The sequence below is a fragment of the Gopherus flavomarginatus genome, chromosome 5 (genome assembly GCF_025201925.1).
Source record: "Gopherus flavomarginatus isolate rGopFla2 chromosome 5, rGopFla2.mat.asm, whole genome shotgun sequence".
NCBI classification, from domain to species: domain Eukaryota; kingdom Metazoa; phylum Chordata; order Testudines; family Testudinidae; genus Gopherus; species Gopherus flavomarginatus.
Genome location: NC_066621.1, coordinates 54,243,558 through 54,250,736, shown reverse-complemented (window position 1 = coordinate 54,250,736; position 7,179 = coordinate 54,243,558).

Here is a 7,179-nt window from a genome sequence, read left to right as displayed (position 1 = left end):
GGATAACTATAGATATTTCAACATCCCCAAAAGTTATTTTCTGGTCTGGGAAGTAAGTCCCTTCCTGCAGCTGTTCAAACAGACCAAAGTTCCTGAAGATACGAGCGTCATGCACCTTTCCCAGATATTCCATGCTGATGTCGGTGAAATGTCCCTTGTGATCCACCAGTGTTTGCAGCACCATGGAAAAGTACCCCTTGCGGTTTATGTACTGGCCACCACAGTGTGCCGGGTCCAAGATAGGGATATGCATTCCAGCTATCACCCCGCCGCAGTTAGGGAACCCCAGCGCATTAAAGCGATAAAATGGTCTGCACATTTCCCAGAGTCACTACCCTTGATAGCAGCTGGTCAATGATTGCATTGGCTACTTGCAGCACTGCAGCCCCCAGAGTAGATTTGCCCACTCCAAACTGATTCCCAAGTAACTGGTAGCTGTCGCGCTTTGCAAGCTTCCACAGTGCTACAGCCACTCGCTTCTCAACTGTGAGGGCTGCTCTCATTTTGGTGTCTTTGCGCTTCAGGGAACGGGACAGTAAGTCACAAAGTTCCATGAAAGTGGCCCTATGCATACGAAAGTTTCACAGCCACTGGGAATCATCCCAGACCTGCAACACTATGTGGTCCCACCAGTCTGTGCTTGTTTCCTGGGCCCAGAATCAGAGTTCCACGGCATGAACCAGGCCCAATGCCACCATGCTGTCCCAATCGTCACATGCTGTGCTTCTAGGAATATCTGTGTCCATGTCTTCATCAGTATAGTAATTGCGTTGTCGTCGCTTCCTCACCCAGTTTTGCAGGTACTGCACATAGTGCTGGATAATTCTCAAGGTATTTACAGTAGTCAAAACTGCAGCAGAGATATGAGCAGGCTCCATTCCTGCCGCGCTATGGTGCCTGCACAGGTAATCCTGGAAAAAGGGCGTGAAACAAGCTGCTTGGTTCAAGATGGCTGATAAAAGGTGGTAAATGGTTGTCTTCTGTAGCTTTCATGGAGTCGGGAAGCTCATTAGAGCTGCAACAGCGGGAGAGCAGAGTTTGCGGAGGAAACATGAGCAGAGTTTGTGGCAGAAGCTGTGTGGCTCTGTTCACGATGGCCGAAAAAAGGTGGGAAATGGTTAGATGAAAGAGTAGATAGAAAGACGAGAGGACAAGAGGACATGCGAGGTGGATTCATAGTACCAGGAGACAGGCGGTGCACTGTGCTGCACTGTCTGCTGTCAGTATGGCGTCTGCTGTAGCTTTCATGGCGGGAGGAGCAAGTGACAGCACATACCCAGAAACACCTGTGAGAATGTTTTTGCCCCATTAGGCACTGGGAACTTAACCCACAATTCCAATGGGCGTTGAGACTGCAGGAACTGTGGGATAACTACCACAGTGCACTGCTCTGACATTCGATGCTAGCCTCAGTACTGTGGACGCACTCCGCTGAATTCACGTGCTTTAGTGGGGACACACAACACCGAATGTATAAAATCGCTTCCGAAAATTCAAATAAAATAAGTTCGAATTAATTTTGTACTGTAGACGTACCCTAAGGCACTTTTCTACTAAGATAAATGCATCTGCTCTAGGGGTAGCACCAGTGTAACTATATCAGGTTTAAAAAAAAGAAGTTCCCAATCTGGCCCTATGTATTTACTGAATGGGCTTCAGTGGGCGTTTGCCTGAGTCAGGACTGAACAAAAACTAAACAACTCAGCATATGGCCCACAGTAAATATGCTTTTGGTTGTTTTGGGGCTTTTTTAAGCATCAGATGCCATGGCCTGCATTTATCTAACTGTACTTAGAGATTCCCTAATAAAACACTATTATGGTCAGCCTTTTTTCCAAAGTAATTTTGTTATCTGATATTTTAATTTGCATCTGTACAACACTAACAGTTCTATGTTGCCATTCATCATGAAGGAGCAGAAAAGGGCTTTGCAAGATAGATAGTTGAAGAATGCAGCCCATTATGAATGCATGGCTTAATATAATGAATGATATGCAACCCTCTAGGGTAGATTGTAGCAAATGTTTAACAGTGCACGGCAACCATTTAAGACAGGAAGTGAAGGATTCTATATCCCATCAAAACTTAGGCCATTAGAAAAAGAAGAGAAACCTAGATAGGCAGAATATTGGAGCTGGATTTGATAAGGACACTTTTGATCACATGGCTGCCCTTGTAAAAAACTTGCATGACCACTAAAGATCAGGCTTAGCTTCACATCTCTTCAGAAAGACATCATCCCAAAGTAGCTCAATGCCTTGCCTAAAGATTTATGCCACCTACTGACTCACCAACACCTTGCACCTTAGATTTATCCATAGAAAGCTCTCAGCCAAGGGGTAGGTCCCATCTTGTTTCATTTGTGAGATCTAACTAGCTCAGTGTGAAGTGGTATGTCTAGCCTTTCAGAAAAGCAATAGCCTTTTGGACTCCCGTATATAAAAGAATGACTTTCTTTGTTTTTAAATGATAGTTTCAGGCATTTACAGAGTACAGTATGTGCTAAAGTGTATCACAGCCTTCCATCACAAGATCTTAAACGGAATGGTTACAGGAATCAGTATTAACAGCAATTCTCAGAATGATGTAATTGACAAACTCTAAAGTAGGACACAGATTGAATTACAGTATAAACACATTTGCAAGACTAGTGTTCTGACCGGCTCGCCTTTGCATTGAGATTATAACTCGGAGAGAAAGCGACTCTATAGCTTGTTCTCTCCCCCCCCCCCCATGTGCAGCTAACTCCAAAATATTTTGAGTTTGTTCTTTTATTGCACTCTTACTTTTATTGCAAATAAAGTCCCTGTCTTCTCAATAACTCTTCTCTCATGAATATCCTTGCTGCTGTAATTAATTTGATAGAGTTGGTCAAAGAGTTTTTAAATCAAGTTTTTGTTTTGTTTTGGACAAAAACTGATAACTTGGCCACCTGGTAAAAAGAGTTCAATAACTCCTGTGTTGCAGAGTAGCCTGTTTCCCTCTCTGCTGAACCCTAATGGATTTGCAGCAATATCTAGCTTGGGTTCCACACTGAACATTTCAGAGGACTGTGTTCTGCACTCAGAACCACACCCCCAGGGGTGGCTCTAGACATTTCCCTGCCTCAAGCACGGCAGCATGCCGTGGGGGGCGCTCTGCCGATCGCCAGTCCCACGGCTCCGGTGGCCCTCCTGAACGTGGACTGTGGGAGGTCCACCAGAGCCACGGGACCAGCGGACCCTCTGCAGGCGACTGGCAGAGTGCCCCCTGTGGCATGCCGCCCCAAGCACGTGCTTGGCGTTCTGGGGCCTGGAGTCACCCTTGCACACTCCTTGAGGATCTGCCAGCTCGCACAGCAAGCCTCCAGCATATGTCTTAACTAACTTTCTCCATTTTATGGAGCCTTTCAGAGGTGTGATAATTTGATATATAATTGTGTATGGAGGTTAGAAGTGTGCAGCTGAATGACTTTGCTACATTCGGAAATATCTAATTCCAATATTTGTGGTTTAGAAATAGTGATGTCCCTCTTTTGTGCTTTCTAATACTTGTGGAGCTTTTAGACAAAGAAGAAGGCAGTAAAATGCAGAAGCAAGGTCTTGGGCCTGATTCTCCCTTCATTCACATTAGTGTAACTCCATTGACTCAGATGCATTATTCTTGATGTACAGTGAGATAAGAGAGGAGATTTATGTCCCTTTAGCAATTGTTTCTTTTGAGAACAATCCTCTTTATTTCCATAGGGTACCTTTATTTGTTGTTTTCCTCTACAACCTAAATTTGCTAGACAGGGAGGTCTTAGTGTAAAATCTTGAAGCTGGTTCTGCTCAGGGGATATCCAGTTTTTCTGTGGATTCCTCTGGTCCTTTTCACTCTGGTGGCGAGATAAAGCAAAGGCAGATTTGGAAGTGATAATCCTCTGTGAGTGGTAGAATTCCGTTCTTATTTCATATTTTTGTTGAGCCAGATTTAGCTCATGATCTGTCTGCAGGTGGGATTGTAACACTGCACCAGGTAATGTCATCAGGAACTCTCAAAATAAAGAAATACATTAACCTTGGAAGAAGATTTAGTTTCAGTGAGTTGATTCTCTAATTTCAGGAGACATTTTGTTGTATCTAACAATTTCAATGCTCAAAAGGAGGGGGAACTGGACAAAGTAGTTGGTAGAGTTTAGATCTGTCCATAGATCTAAGATCTGTCTGTGTCCCCCTATGTAATTAGGGTCCCCATGCAACAGAACATTTACACGTGCTTAACTTTAAGCATCTGATCAGTCCCCTTGACTTCAATGGACCTGACTGTGTGCTTAATGTTAAACATGTGATTAATTGCTGTGCTGAAGCACATCCTCATTAATGACTGGCCAGATTCAGTTTTAATACCTGGATTCTGTCATAATATTAAAAACTCTCTATACAATAGAATAAATTGTCAATGCATTACCTAATTTGTCCTATTAGTCACCTCCATGTCTCCAACATTCTGATGAAGCAGGAAGAGTAAGCACTTTGTTCATCTTTGTATCTTGAGACTTGGTATCATCTTTGTTGCCCTATTTTTCAACTCCCCAAGGGAATAATATCCTGTGATAGATAAACCCTATTCTAGATGGAGCTCTAACAAATGCTGTTCACAGTAATAGCATCACCTCTTGGAATCATAGTCTATTCCTTTACTAATACAACCTGGTACATTTTTGATATTTTGGCTGACAATGTCAGTGATTGTTTCACTGAATCATTTTTCTAAACAGCATGCTTGGTAATTGTTCCATTAGGACATATTCCCTACTATTCCTTTGCTCCATCACTTACAATTTTTATGTTTGTCATCTTGACGTCAGCCACTAACACAAACTCAATCCTTTTATTTTTAAAAAAAGATTTTACAAATTGTGAAAGATGCTAGGTTAGCAGACCAGAAGAATTAAGTCTTCTTCAGGGTTCAGCAAAGCCGGCAGCTCAAACTTTCCTTTAATGCTCCAATGCTCTCCTGGAGGAACCACATACAGGGCTGAGAGGGTAGCTCATTCTTCATGCCCTTTTGATCTCGTGGCTCTCCACTGAGACTCGCAAAGGGGCCATCAAATCTAATGGTAGCAATAGGCCCTGATCCAGCAAAGCACCTACACCTGTACTTAACTTTAAGCCATGATAGTCCCATTGACTTCCATGGGACTTAATCCCATGTTTAAAGTTAACTTTTAGTGAAACAGATACCTGTCCACTAGCAACTGGACTGACACCACATGTCCATTTTACATGTCACCAAACGCTCATTGGTTGATAACACTGTCAGTCACTACCAAACTGAACTGAATCCCAAGTTCTGACCTACAGTACAAACACAAGTCTTTGTATAAGATCACAAAGGAGATAGCCTAAGTCATTCAGTTCCCCCAGACCAGTGTACTAGGAATTCATTGATTCCAAGGTCTGAAAAAGGGACCATTGTGATAAGCTAATCTAACCTCCTATATAACAGAGGCAATAGAACTTCTGCAAAATAATTCCTAGAGCAGATCTTTTAGAAAAACATCCAATCTTGATTTTAAAATTGCTAGTGATGAAGAATCCACTACAACCCTTGGAAAATTGTTCCAGTGGCTAACTACCCTCACTGTAAAAAATTAAGCCTAATTTCCAGTCTGAATTTGTCTAGCTTTAACCTCTAGCCATTGGCTCATGTTCTCCCTTTCTCTGCTAGATTGAAGAGCCTTTGTTCCCCATATACATGTTCCCCATATAGATACTTATAAATAAACTAATCAAATCACACCTTAAATTTCTCTTTGTTAAGATAAATAGATGGAGTTCTTTTAATCTATCACAATAAGGCATGTTTTCTAATCCTTTAATCATTCTCGTGGCTCATCTCTGAACTCTGTCCATTTTAATCAACCTGCTTCTTGAATTATGGGCACTAGAACAGGACACAGTATACCAGCAGCAGTCACACCAGTGCCAAATAGAACAGTAAAATAACCTCTGTACTCCTACTCCAGATTCTTCTGGTTATACATCCCAGGATTTCATGAGTCTTTTTGGCCACAGTATCTTCCTGGGAGCTCATGCTCAGCTGATTATCTACCATGATCCCCATATTCTTTTGTTGAGTCTCTAGTTTCCAGGCTAGAGTACCACCTTGTGTAAGTATGGCCTACATTCTTCGTTATATGATCTTGCCTCTTCACAAAGTTAGAGGAGGAAGAAATATTAATCTTCAACTTTAAGGATCTCTTCCCAACACCTGCATCAAAATAACATACACAAATAGTCTATATTGAACACGTTCCACTTATAACTACACTTTTACATTATTCCTGAGAGTGTTTCATATCCAGCAGCTATTTTGCTTTGCATTCCACAACTCTTTTTCTCACCCGTTAATCTCTGATGTGGAATCTTGGCAAATGCATTTTGAAAATATAAATGTATCATATTCACTGAGATTCCCTTATTTATTATAGCAGCAGTATTTTCAAAAAATTCTTGCAGGTCACCTAAGCATGACTTCCTCTGCCAGAGTCCATGGAAGCAATTGTAACCAAATTGTGTGTGTCTCAACATATCCTTTCAGATAATTTCTGAAGTCCTGGTGCTAAGCTTCTTCCCATTCCTGCAAGATGCCAAGGAGAAAATGGAGGGTGACATGACAGGGGACACAAAATGTCCCTCTTCTCATTCCATAATCAACTCTGTCCTCTACCAAAACACCATGAAATCTATGGGTTATGTGGAACAAAGTGACATGGCAAGGCAGGGGTTAGAAGTCAAACAGCCATTCTGAGTAATATGTTCCCTTTCTTCCATGATTTATAAAGCAGGGTATTAGCATCAATGATTTTTCCTCTGCACAATGTGATCTCCATCAGAGGAATCACAGAGAACATGTACTAACAGAGTCAATAGATCAAGACCAGGAGTGCTGCCATTACTGAGGGTGGGCCAGAAAGGACCATCTTTGCCAGAGAGCCTCATTTTTGGAGCAGGTTTTCCTCACAGGTTCCCCAGCCTCCGTAACTTTTTCAGGCCCTGAGTTCAATCCATTCCCACTTATCCCTTGGATTATTATATTATTATTACTAATAGAATGAATGTGGCCCAACCACAGCGTGCCAAAATCAGTGCAGAGTTTTTCATTATTTTCTTTTATTCCACATGCTTTTATGTGAGCAGGAAACATAAGAACCTA